This window comes from Bos javanicus, chromosome 4 (genome assembly GCF_032452875.1).
Source record: "Bos javanicus breed banteng chromosome 4, ARS-OSU_banteng_1.0, whole genome shotgun sequence".
Classification (NCBI taxonomy): Eukaryota; Metazoa; Chordata; class Mammalia; order Artiodactyla; family Bovidae; genus Bos; species Bos javanicus.
In genome coordinates, this window is record NC_083871.1 from 58,133,336 (window position 1) to 58,145,584 (window position 12,249).

General features: G+C 38.5%; 1 protein-coding gene and 1 long non-coding RNA gene across 3 annotated transcripts in view; one reads left to right on the forward strand and one right to left on the reverse strand.

Moving 5' to 3' along the window:
- Positions 1 to 504, reverse strand: part of LOC133246124 (uncharacterized) — a 44,339-nt gene extending 43,835 nt beyond the window's left edge. Inside the window, exon 1 of the long non-coding RNA XR_009735917.1 lies at positions 282 to 504. This is a non-coding gene — a long non-coding RNA (uncharacterized LOC133246124). The remainder of the gene's footprint in view (positions 1 to 281) is intronic.
- IMMP2L (inner mitochondrial membrane peptidase subunit 2) overlaps positions 1 to 12,249 on the forward strand; it is a 963,981-nt gene that overhangs the window by 687,294 nt on the left and 264,438 nt on the right. The window lies entirely within an intron of this gene.

A 12,249-nucleotide genomic window follows, 5' to 3' on the forward strand; every position in this document is an offset into this window, starting at 1 on the left:
CATCAGTGAGTGTAAAAAAGTATTTAGCCCATGTAAAAAGTAAATTCTTAAGCAGCAGTTTCAGAGAGGGCTTAAACACAGAAGACTTTTCCTGTGTGTGTATGTGTGTGTGTGGGCGTGGGTGTGTGTGCGTGGGTGTGTGTGCGTGGGTGTGTTATTATTCTGGAAAGAGTTATTGAGTCTTGCTATGTAACTGGTGTTCTAAGCAATGTGTCTCTACTCTCATGAGTCTGTATGAACTGTGATGTAAGTGTTAACAAACCAATCTTGGGTCCGCTCACCCAGGTGCAGTTAAGTCAATCTACCGTTCTTTATCACGTTTGTTCTTCTCCTTCATCACATTCACATTTGCTCTTCTCCTTCTGATGATATCATAACAATCCTTTGATGACACGAGTCTTGTCAACAAAGTGTTTTCAGGTACCAGCTGCCTGAGGATGGGCCAATTCCAGGAGCTGGGGGAAAAAGATAATAGCAAAAAGTTTGCTCTCTTCCAAGGGCAGGTCACAGTGGAAGGATAATGACCTTGGTAGAAGAAGGTAGGGCTGCTCTGGTGGCTCAGGCGGTAGAATCGGTCTGTGATGCAGGAGACCCAGGTTCGATCTCTGGGTCAGGAAGATCCCCTGCAGAAGGAAACGGCAACCCACTCCAGTATTCTTGCCTGGGAAATCCCATGGACAGAGGAGCCCGGGAGGCTACAGTCCGTGAGCTCGCAAAGAGTTGGACAGGACTGAGCAACTAACACTTTCGCTTTCAGAAGAAGGTAAAAGAAGCAGGACACAGTGAAGGAATCTCATTGGTACAGGAGTTGGTCACCATCTTTCCAAGTAATTGTACCACAGAGGAAAAGGAGGTAAAGATTTTAGCATGATAATGAAATTTTATTGTTCTGCAGTGTTGAAACACCTATTTACTATGTATTGACTTAATGGGGTTTCTGATTTACACTGCTCAGTCCTAAATAGAATGAAATGATAAAACACAATATACTCATTAACTACAGATCTGATGACTTCTCCTGAGCTAAGACTAAATCTCCCATGAAGATTCTGATAAATGTGTCTCTTGACAAACTAGTATTTAATAGCAGTTATCTTCTACCATCTACCACCTCCTTTTTGTGGTCATATTCTTATTATTGAGAACTAGAAGAAATCCATAGTTCAGTCATTCTATGACATTTATCTTTGTGCGTGGCACCTTCTCTGTCACTTCTTGATCAGTGAAGAATCAGATAGTAAGTGACTAATCCCTGATTTGTTAATGCAAAACCTTTTTCATTGAATTGTTTTGAGACAGTCATGGGTAGCTATTTAGCTCTGCAGATTCTTGCAAGTCATGAGCCTGCTTAGGCAAAAGATGTTGAGGAACTTGTTGAATTATGCAAAGTTAGGTTCAAAAAGTCAATCTTGATTTACAGCTGTTGCATGAACAATTCAGTGCAGGCTCAGTGAAGCACATCATCTATCTACACATAATACTCTGTACTTGTATAGAAACAGTCTGAACACAAAGAGACTTCATTCTATATGATTAATGTACAGGTGCTTTGTAAACTGGGAAGCACTCTACTGATACAAAATAGAATTTATAGGCAGCATTTCTGTAACCATGGGTGAACCTATCTCAAGGAAAATGAGGAGTTCCTATTGATGTCCAAGATTAAAGGGGACCTTACCTTCTCAAAGGCTTCCCTGGTGGCTCAGATGGTAAAGCATCTGTCTGCAAGGCAGGAGACGTAAGTTTGATCCCTGTGCTGGGAAGATCCCCTGAATAAGGAAATGGCAACCCACTCCAGTACTCTTGCCTGGAAAATTCCATGGACGGAGGAGCCTGGTAGGCTACAGTCCATGGGTTGCAAAAGAGTCAGAATGACTGAACGAGTTCACTACCTTCTCAAAGGGACCTTACTTTCTCTCCTCCAGGGGGAGTCTATTTCTCAGTCATCTCATACAGTGGCTTTGTCTTTTGCATACATTTTGGAGCACAGTCCAGCCAGTAGTAATAAATAGATAGGCGAGACAGAGGTACACATTTAAAAAGTTGTCCAGACCACATATTACTTTCTTAAATGGAGGTAAACGTCTTAGTGTTACTTAATCCTATACACTGTTTCACCAGTTTCCATGTTTTGTGGATTTTGGTAATGAGAGCAATTTCAGTTGCCATTAAATCCTGTGGGCATTCAGTACCAACCATGGCAGAGTTACAAGAAAGTCAAAGGTACAATCATTAAGAATTTCCAGGGTGTTTCTCTTTTTTCACATTGATTCTCAATAGGCAAATAGTTTTGTTCAATCAGGGGACTCTGCAGAGATGGGACTATAAATACACCTCAGCAGTGTTTTTGTTTCTTTTTTTTTTCTGGCTTTTAGTTGACAAGCAGCCTAACCACATCTGCCTCCATGTGAAGGGAATCTTCTGCCATTTCTTTTTTGGGCAAAATTGTAGAGATCTCAAGAAGGTGTCCAAAATTATAAATTATAATATTGAAAGGGAGTAGAAAATTGCCTCCAGGGAGAGTTTATGACTAGGTCATCTCATGCAGTGGCTTTGCCTTTTGCATATGTTTTAGAGCAGGACTCTAGCGAGTAGCATTAAGTAGATAGGAGAGACAGAGGTACACATTTAAAAGGCTGTCCAGACCACATATGCAGGTAAGGGTAAGGGCAGGTAAGGACAACTGAGGGAGGCAGAATCCTAGTGACAAGAATGTGATCTACATGGAGATGGTTGCAGCCAGGTGGCAGGTACAGAAGAGTCACCTAAAGCAACTGGAAGGATCCCATTTGTCAGGTGATGGCTTCTACTCTGCACTCTCTGCCCTGGTTACCTCTGGCTCAGGAACTGGGAGAGGCTGAGCTGCCTTCAAGGAATGTGATTTCTGAGGTTGAGAAGACCTGAGAAAGGCCAGGTACACTAGGTTTAGAGAGTAACTGCTGAGAGAGATATCATGTTAAAACCTAGTGAAATATCAGAAATACTCAGTAACAAGGCATATGCTGGGAGTGTTAATTATGCCATGAAAGTGCCTTTCTCTCCCTTCTGAGTGTACCTCTTTTTGTTGCATGTCTGTTTGACTATCTCCTGTGTGTCTCTGTGAGGATCTCTTTCTCTCTCCCCACCATTCTTAACATCTCTTTTTTCTTTCTGTGTTTTTCTCTGTCAACTCCTGATATTTTTCTCTTTTTTATTCTCTCTTAACAGACAATACAAAGCTGAAATGTGTCTATATCAAATGTGTGTATACACATATATAGTTTTTAATTGTATTTTAGATAAGTTTTATTTCATGGTCTTAAATTGAAAAACAGAAGAGTTGAATACTTCCCTAATTTTAGGAAATATTAAATGAAATGAAATGTTTGCTTCTGTCTTGGGTTGATGCTCTCCAAAACTGTTGATCTGCTTTAGAGGTTTGGTTTGGTTTTTGCTAGAGACAAGAAGAGGATGCTTTTCATTCTGTCTGTTTCACTACTTCTGATAGGTTATGATAAATATCAGTGTATCATTTTAGTCAATCTTATTTATTTCTGGCCTGGTTCCAAAAGGATTTGAGGTAGTATATAAAATATAAGCACAGTGCCAGAGAGAAAATAGAGCAGAAGAAAGGGAAAATTAGAGTGGAGATATGAGATCCTGCAGAGTTGTCCAAGATGGCTCATTGATTGGGTTGAGTTTCCTATAGGTCAAAACTAAGAATTAAGCAAGATCTCTGTTCCAATTACAAAATTAATAGATAAAAAAGCCCCCCACCCCCAAACTTAGAGGCTTGAGTATATAGTTTTCTATTGCTGCCATGGATAGAGGAGCCTGGTGGGCTACAGTCCATGGGGTCACAAAGAGTCAGACACGACTGAATGACTTTCACTCCACTTCATTTCATTGCTAAAGTTATAAATTATAACAAACAATGACTTAACACAAATTTATTGTTTTAAAGTTCTGTATATAAGAAGTCTCACATAGATCTTACCAAGTTAAAATCAAGTCAGATCCTGTTTCTTTATGCAGAGTTCTGGGAGAGAGTCTGTTTCTTTGCCTTTTCCAGTTTCTATAGGTTACCCTGTTCCTTGGCTTATAGTTTCTTATCTTCATCTTCAAAGGAGTGATGTTGCATTTCACTGATCATACTTCTGTACTCTCCCTCTGACTCTCTTCTGCCTCTCCCCTCCTCTTTTAAAGACCTTGTAATTACACTGACCATTGGATAATCCAGAATAATCTCCCTATCTTGAGGGCAGCTAATTCCAAGCAAACTTAAAACCATCTGCAACCTTAATTCCTGCTTTCTATATAACCTACCATACCTGTAGACTCAAGGGGGCAGGATATGGCAATCTTTGGGCAATGGAGGGCACATTTCCATGCCTATCACTCGAGAATAACAACATTTATTTTGCTCATGCATCTGCAGTGTGGACAGTTTAATGGAGGCGGGGTCACTTCATTTTTGTACTACCTGGCATTAGCCAGTTTGTGTGGAAAGTTGGGGCTGGAATCGTCTCTGTGTTTTCTCACTCAAATGCTTGGCACTTGATGCTGGAAAGACTCAAAGAGCAGAGGGTGGGATAGTTGCCATGCCTTGAGCATCTCTATCTGTCCATATGATCCTTCCATGTGGCTTCTGCAGCATAGAGGCCCAGGTAGCTGAACTTCTGTATGATGACTAAGGTCTCCAAGGCCTGGGGGTGGGAGAGGAGGAGACAAGGAGGGAAGGAGGTGAGGAAGGAAGGAGCAAGGAAGAGAGAGAAGGAGAAAGAAAATGGTAGAAGCTGTGTTGCCTTTCCTATCCTAGCCTCCTAAATCATGCAGCATCACTTGAATCACTTTCTGTTGACTAAAACTGAGACACCGAAGCAAAGCCAAATTCAAGAGATGGGAGTTAGATTGAAGGAATGTCAAAGAATTTTCACACATGTTTTAAAACTACCACAGCCCCTTAAAATATTTACAGTGTCCCCTGAACAGCTTTTCTGGGGGATAACAAGTAAATATTTTTTTTCATGGGTCTCATAAAAGGACACTATGTGTGATGTAAAAATTGATGGCCTCACAAATGTCTGCATGCACAAAAAAATGATGATAAAATTCATAGAGAAATTTATTATAGCATTTCTGGGTGCTAGTACCAAAGTACATTTTTGGGGAAAAAAATTCTACAAGTTTCTAAAGCCTTTATTCCAAAGTCTCTAATGGACTAAAAAGAATCCAATCAAAAACTTAAAGACTATAGAAAAATTAATGGACTATCCTTCAGCTGATCTTCTATGAATATTATATTTTATGATAAAACATTTAAATGACTTAGGCAGAAAAGAGATCATGAATATATTTCTTGGCAAGAACCAGAAGTAAAAATAATCTTTGTGGCCAGTTCACGGCAGGTTTTTAGGTTTTTAAGTTAGTTTGGTGTTGAGTTCTTAGATGAAATCAATAAATTGTGCTCCTCCTCATGTAATCACTAATTTCAGACAGAAATCAACACAGACCATTTTTAATGTCTGGAAGATAAATACATATCAACTTGAAGATGGTTATTTTCAAATTTCAGTGGAACAGCCTTTTAGCAGATGTCCATTCGCTACTCTTGAGCTCCCATCCTTGCACATAAAATGGTTATAGTAATTGGCTTTTGATCATTAATATTTCTTTGCAGATGTTTGAATCTGATGTGAAATATATTTTTTTAATTTAGAGTAAGATTTATGAATAAAATGAGTAAGATAAAGTGTGGAAGTTAATCAACTTAGTTCTTAGATGATCTGTTCTTAATTCACATTTTTCTAAGAAGGCAGTAAAAATTTTTGTGGATGATTTTTGTCTCCTTTATATTGTCTTCATTAATATATATATTTTTTCTCTCAAGAATTGAGAACAGGGTCACTCACTCACTTATACATTTAGCAGTTAGAATACACAGGAGCGGTCTACTCTTTTCTCTGCAATTAAGTAATATAGGACACAGACTGTGAAATGAATGAGTGAATAAAAGGTAATTACATGGCATACTTAATAGAAAGCCAAGTTCACCAGCTTTTTAATGTTCTTTCATTTAAGTATCCATACTCAATTATTGTGTTTTTTTCCCCTACTGCTACCTAGTAAAACAGGAAATTACAAAGAACTTCTGAATGCTGTCAAATAACCTAACCTATTTCTATCTCAGACATAATGTCACTAGATCTACATGGAAATTGAATATAGCCATCTATGCTAAAAATCTATAGCAAACTGGAGCTATGGGAGTATTTGAAGGCTGGACCCTTTGGGGTTTTTCATTTTTAAAGATACCTTCTCATATACTCTTTATGCCTAGAAAGACTGTTGTCCTTGTGTGAAGCTATGCCCTGAAGTGAGAGTTACTGATCAAGGCCAAATATAAAAAATTATGTATAACTCCTTATTTTCTGTTCATTCAACCTACTAAAAACAGTGTGGTTTACATGCTTGAATAGCTCTGTACAGAAAAGAAAACCTGATCTTTTTTTACTCTTGATTGTTTACCCCAGGAATACAATTTTTAACAAGAACTTTTCCCTGCCAAGTCCTATTCTTTGCCTTCATTATGATGTATAGCCATAAATGGGCAGATAAGAGTTAAATTTTTTCAACTGTTCCTTTTGCTTTCTTTCTCTTAAGAAGACAATCTTTTGTCGAATGATATATGAAAGACTCTGGGGCAGTGTAGGGGCAGAAGAATAGAAAAAGAGCATTTCTCCAAATTGGTTAATTGACTGTATAGCAGTTCTACTATGAAGTAATAATTATAGCATAGAGATGGGATCAAAAGTGAAACATCCGACAACCATCTTCATATTTTTCTCAAACTTGAGAATCCTGTTCTCCAGGTGAGGATCTTATGATCTCCTGTTTATTTACATTGTTAAAGTATTTGATATTTAGAATAAAATCAATCTGTTTGGTTTCCCACAGTGACAGAAACATAAATGTGATACCTACAGCCAGAGGGCCCTGTGACACAAGGCGGATGGTGCCCTTAAACATCTTCTGCAGGCCTCCTTTGGCAAAGATTCTGCCAAATTGGAACCTCCAGAGGCCTTCTAACATCCCTGAGATCTTTTTCCCTGAGATTGGATATTGATTCTAAATTATTTGGGGAAAAATAAAAATACATAAATCCTGATCCCTACCTACGTGATTTTATCTGCCTGAGGAACTACAGATGTTGTCACCAGAAGCCTCTTCTCAATTTTGCTTAAAGTGGATTGTAGAAGCACTGGGGAGAAAGAGAAACAGTTCTGCTCCTGTCTTCATCAGCCTAAACCTGGCTTCGGGCTGATAAAGGCTGACTGTTCAAATAAAGCATTGTTCCATGTGAGACCACAAAGTGAGGGAAGAAAAGTTTTAGATAGAAGGCAGAATTTAAAATAATCCTGTGAACTGTTACTTTGTCACACACAAGACTCACTTAGGTAAACTTGCCACCAAGTGACAAGGTGAGCTGGGTGCTCCCTTAAAGCCACAGAGAAGGGTAGGTTTTACCTCCTTTGTACATGCATACATAGGGGACTATTCCTGGGCAAGCGTCGACCTGAATTTCTATTGTCCATCAGCAGAAATAAGGCTACAGTGTGAAATACTCCCCAGTACTTTGGGATATTGCACTCGCATTAACCTTAGTTCTGGGAAATCAGTTTCAGTCTACCTCAAAGGATAGCTTAAATAAAGACTGTAACACTACAAGTGATAAGAAATAGTGTTCTAACTTAAAAGTGAGATCTTTTGAGTCATAATTTAGATCAAATTAACAATGTATTAGCAGTATATTTCAGTTATGAGTCCCAAATTGACTGTGGCCAAAATATTTGCATGAAGTTGACTTGATAGACTTAATGAAAAAGTAATGCTTAAATATATAGTGGGCTTGGTGAATTATTATTAAATGTCCCAGTGTTACAGAACTAAATTTGGGTTTACTCACCCATGCGCAGTAAAGCCAATCTACTGACCTGGGTTGTGGTGAAGGAAAGTGCAGCATTTATTATAAGGTCCTATACAAGAAGTCTGGAGGAAGGTACAGCAACCCACTCCAGTATTCTTGCCTGGAGAATCCCATGGACAGAGGAGCCTGGCAGGCTTCAGTCCATAGGGTCACACAGAGTCAGACACAACTGAAGTGACTTAGCACATATGCACACATACAAGAAATCCTGAGCAGCTAGTGCGCAAATGACCTGAACTCCCTGTGGGTTTCAGCGGAGCATTTTTAAAGGTCAAGTAAGGGAGGGAAGACCCAGGCTGTGTGACCAGCTTGTGCACACTTCCCTGCTTTGTTGATGGTGAGGTAACAGGGCGGTGTCATAGTGGGTAACATTATCAGTCCTTAAGCTGCAATAGGCCTGGGGACTATGTGCTCACTCATCAAGCAGTTAACATCTTCCGTTTGGTAGAGGTTTTAGCATCCATAAAACAGCTCAGGAAATGTGCATCAAATACTGCCACCTAGATACTTTGGAGAAGGAATATAGCAGAGGACATGGTGGGGGGGGGCTAGGGTCTGTCCCAGGAAGGCCCTATAGGGTCCTGTTTGGTTGCACTAGTAATAAAAATATAGAATTTTCTTTAAAAGTGAAGTGATAGTAAAGCCTACATTCAGATAAAAGCTATATTTAAGGGTTGATATTTTATGAACTCACTTTCTATTTTCTCCTGAAAGTTTACCTTCTATTTATTTCCTTTTCTTTTTTCATGATAATAATGATACCAAATGCGTATGTAGTTTGTCTTCATATAGAAAAGTAATTTGCTGAGTAAGTGACCCTATCAAATACTTTCTTTTATTGTCAAAATAATACTTGTTTTTTACTTTCTTTGGGTGGGGGTGGGTTGTGAGACGTTTGGATCCTCAGTCCCTGAACAGGGATAGAACCCAGGCTCCTACATTAGAAGGCTGGAATTTTAACCACTGGACCACCAAGAAAGTCCTTTAAAATGGTACTTTATAACAGGAACTTATCTTTTTCTTGTATTTATGCTTAGGGAATAAACATTTCTCTCCAAACACAACATTGTAAAGCAACTATACTCCAGTAAAAATGATGTTTTTTTAAAAAAATTCTCTAGTAGTACAAGAATTACTCTTGAGAATAAAATTTTTGAGAATATTTTGAGAATAAATTATTTTGAGAATAAAATTAGTCAGTTCAGTTGCTCAGTCATGTCCAACTCTTTGCGACCCCGTGAACCGCAGCACTCCAGGCTTCCCAGTCCTTCACCATCTCCTGGAGCTTACTCATACTCATGTCCATCAAGTCGGTGATGCCATCCAACCATCTCATCCTCTGTCATCCCCTTCTCCTCCTGCTTTCAATCTTTCCCAGCATCAGGGTCTTTTCCAATGAGTCAGTTCTTCACATCAGGTGGCTCAAGTTTTGGAGTTTCAACATCAGGTCTTACAATGAATATTTAAGACTGATTTCCTTAGGATTGACTGGTTTGATCTCCTTGCTGTCCAAGGGACTCTCAAGAGTCTTCTTCAAACCACAGTTCAAAAACATCAATCCTGTGGCACTCAGCTTTCTTTATGGTCCAACTCTCACATCCATATGTGACTACTGAAAAAACCATAGCTTTGACTAGACAGACCTTTGTCAGCAAAGTCTACTTTTTAATATGCCGTCTAGGTTTCTCAGAATGTTTCTTTCAAGGAGCAAGCATCTTTTAATTTCACAGCTGCAGTCACCATCTGCAGTGATTTTGGAGCCCAAGAAAATAAAGTCTGTCACTGTTTCCATTGTTTCCCCATCTATTTGCCATGAAGTGATGTGACTGTATGCCATGATCTTAGTTTTTCTGAATGTTGAGTTTTAAGCCAGTTTTTTCACTCTCTTCTTTCACTTTCATCAAGAGGCTCTTCAGTTCCTCTTCACTTTCTGCCATAAGGGTGGTATCATCCAAATATCTGAAGTTATTGATATTTCTCCCGGCAATCTTGATTCCAGCTTATGCATCATCTAGTCCAGCATTTTGCATGATGTACTCTGCATATAAATTAAATAAGGATGACCATATACAGCCTTGATATACCCCTTTCCCAGTTTGGAACCAGTCCATTTTTCCATGTCCTATTTTAACTATATTGCTTCTCGACTGTCATACAGGTTTCTCAGGAGGCAGGTAAGCGCGGGGTCTGGTATTCCTATCTCTTGAAGAATTTCCACAGTTTGTTGTGGAAATTCCACACAGTCAATGAAGCAGAAGTAGATGTTTTTTCTGGAATTTTCTTGCTTTTTCTATGATCCAGTGGATGTTGGCAATTTCATTGCTGGTTCATCTGCCTTTTCTAAGTCCAGCTTGAACATCTGGAAATTCTCAGTTCACATACTACTGAAGCCAAGCTTGGAGAATTTTGAGCATTACTCTGCTAGCATGTGAGATGAGTGCAACTGTTCAGTATTTTAAACTTTCTTTGGCATTACCTTTCTTTGGGATTGGAATGAAAACTGGTCTTTTCCAGTCCGATGGCCTCTGCTGAGTTTTCCAGATTTGCTGCCATATTGAGTGCAGCACTTTAACAGCACTTTAACATAATCTTTTCAGATTTGAAACAGTTCAGCTGGAATTCCATCATCTCCCCTAGGTTTGTTCATAGTGATGCTTCCTAAGCCCTGCTTGACCTTGCAGTCCTGGATGTCTAGCTCTAGGTGAGGATCTGGGTCATTAAGATCTTTTATATCTGGGTCATTAAGATCTATTATAAAGAATAATGATATTCATTGTTTCTTCATCAGGAAAAGTTGAATCATGATCAATAAATGATTCACTGTTTATGTATTTTTGTCCTTGCTGCTGTTGCTAGTTAGTCACTTCAGTCATATCTAGTTCTTTGCAACCCCATGGACTGTAGTCAGCCAGGCTCCTCTATCTCTGGGATTTCCCAGGCAAGAATAATGCAGTGGGTAACCATTTCCTTCTCCAACTTTTTGTCTTTATTGTTGTCCAATAACTAAAATTCAAGAGAGGGTTATACTGGTGGGGCATTGCGTTTATGCCTGAGGGCCTAGCCATAGCAACTGCCCCAGGCTTTCCTCTTCTCAAGTGAAGATTTGGAATGGTGAAACTCTTTGATACAACTAATCTAATTATTGACTGTGCCATGCAGTGGGCCAAACCAGAAAATCAATCCAAATTACCAGCTTCCAGCTTCTCCCTTGTTACACATTAAATGAAAGCCTTGACTATCAATCTGATGAGAAATACATTCGATCCAGAATTTAATGAGAAATCACATGTCTTGCTCATACTATACATCTGAAGTACCAGGGCCACCTTATATTCTCTCAATCGGTCATAGAATTTTTCCTAATTCTAAATCCTGCTTGAAGTGTATACAACAGGGCACAGTTTCAGATCACAGTTTTTTTTGTTTTTAAGATTTCTGTGGTCCCCTCAGCCTAACCCAAGCAATAGAGTAAGTGAAAAGGAGAAAAATGACATTTTATAGCTTTGAACATTAATTATAAGTTTTGAGTCATTTAATTTTTAAAATCTTCTCTTAAGGATATGAATATGTCAGATGGATTTAAACAGTACACATAAATTATATAAAAAACCTTATAAATTTGATATCAAATTATAGGAAGCTTTAACTAAGTTGATTGGGAGTTTTATATCATATATATATATATATATATATATATATATATGTATATTTTTAGTGTGTGTATTTAAATATAATTTATAACTTTGGTATCCTACCAAGGTCTTTTGGACCAAATATAGTAGACAAGTGACAAAACATTTTAGAATTTTTATATGCAACTGTCTGTGGAAGGAGTAACGTTGCGTTTAAGCCTGAAGTTTGCATACTTTTGTACAATTCGTAAACATCAGCACATACATTCTCTCCCAAGCTTTGGACCTCCCAACACACTTCTTAAGTAAGTAACAATTATTTCCACAATTTTATAAATACTTCTATTTCCAGAGCAGAGTGGAATTCTTATTTTCATAGCACCTGGGCACTGTGAATGTTGTATGGGAGTGGTGGAAAATACTAACGGACTCAAGTTTATTCTTATTTAACCGAAGGAAATAGTGTAGCTGTTAATGTTTTTTTTTTTTTTTTTTCTACCTAATGAACCAAAGCTATAATAAGGCTTCAGGTTTCAGCAGAACTGCAAGTGCCTTGCAGTACCCTTAGAAATGACACTGCAAGAAAAGATAATTTCTGACTAGTGCCGAGGACTCGAGAATTACTAAAAGGCGACTCCCCAACCAGTTTTA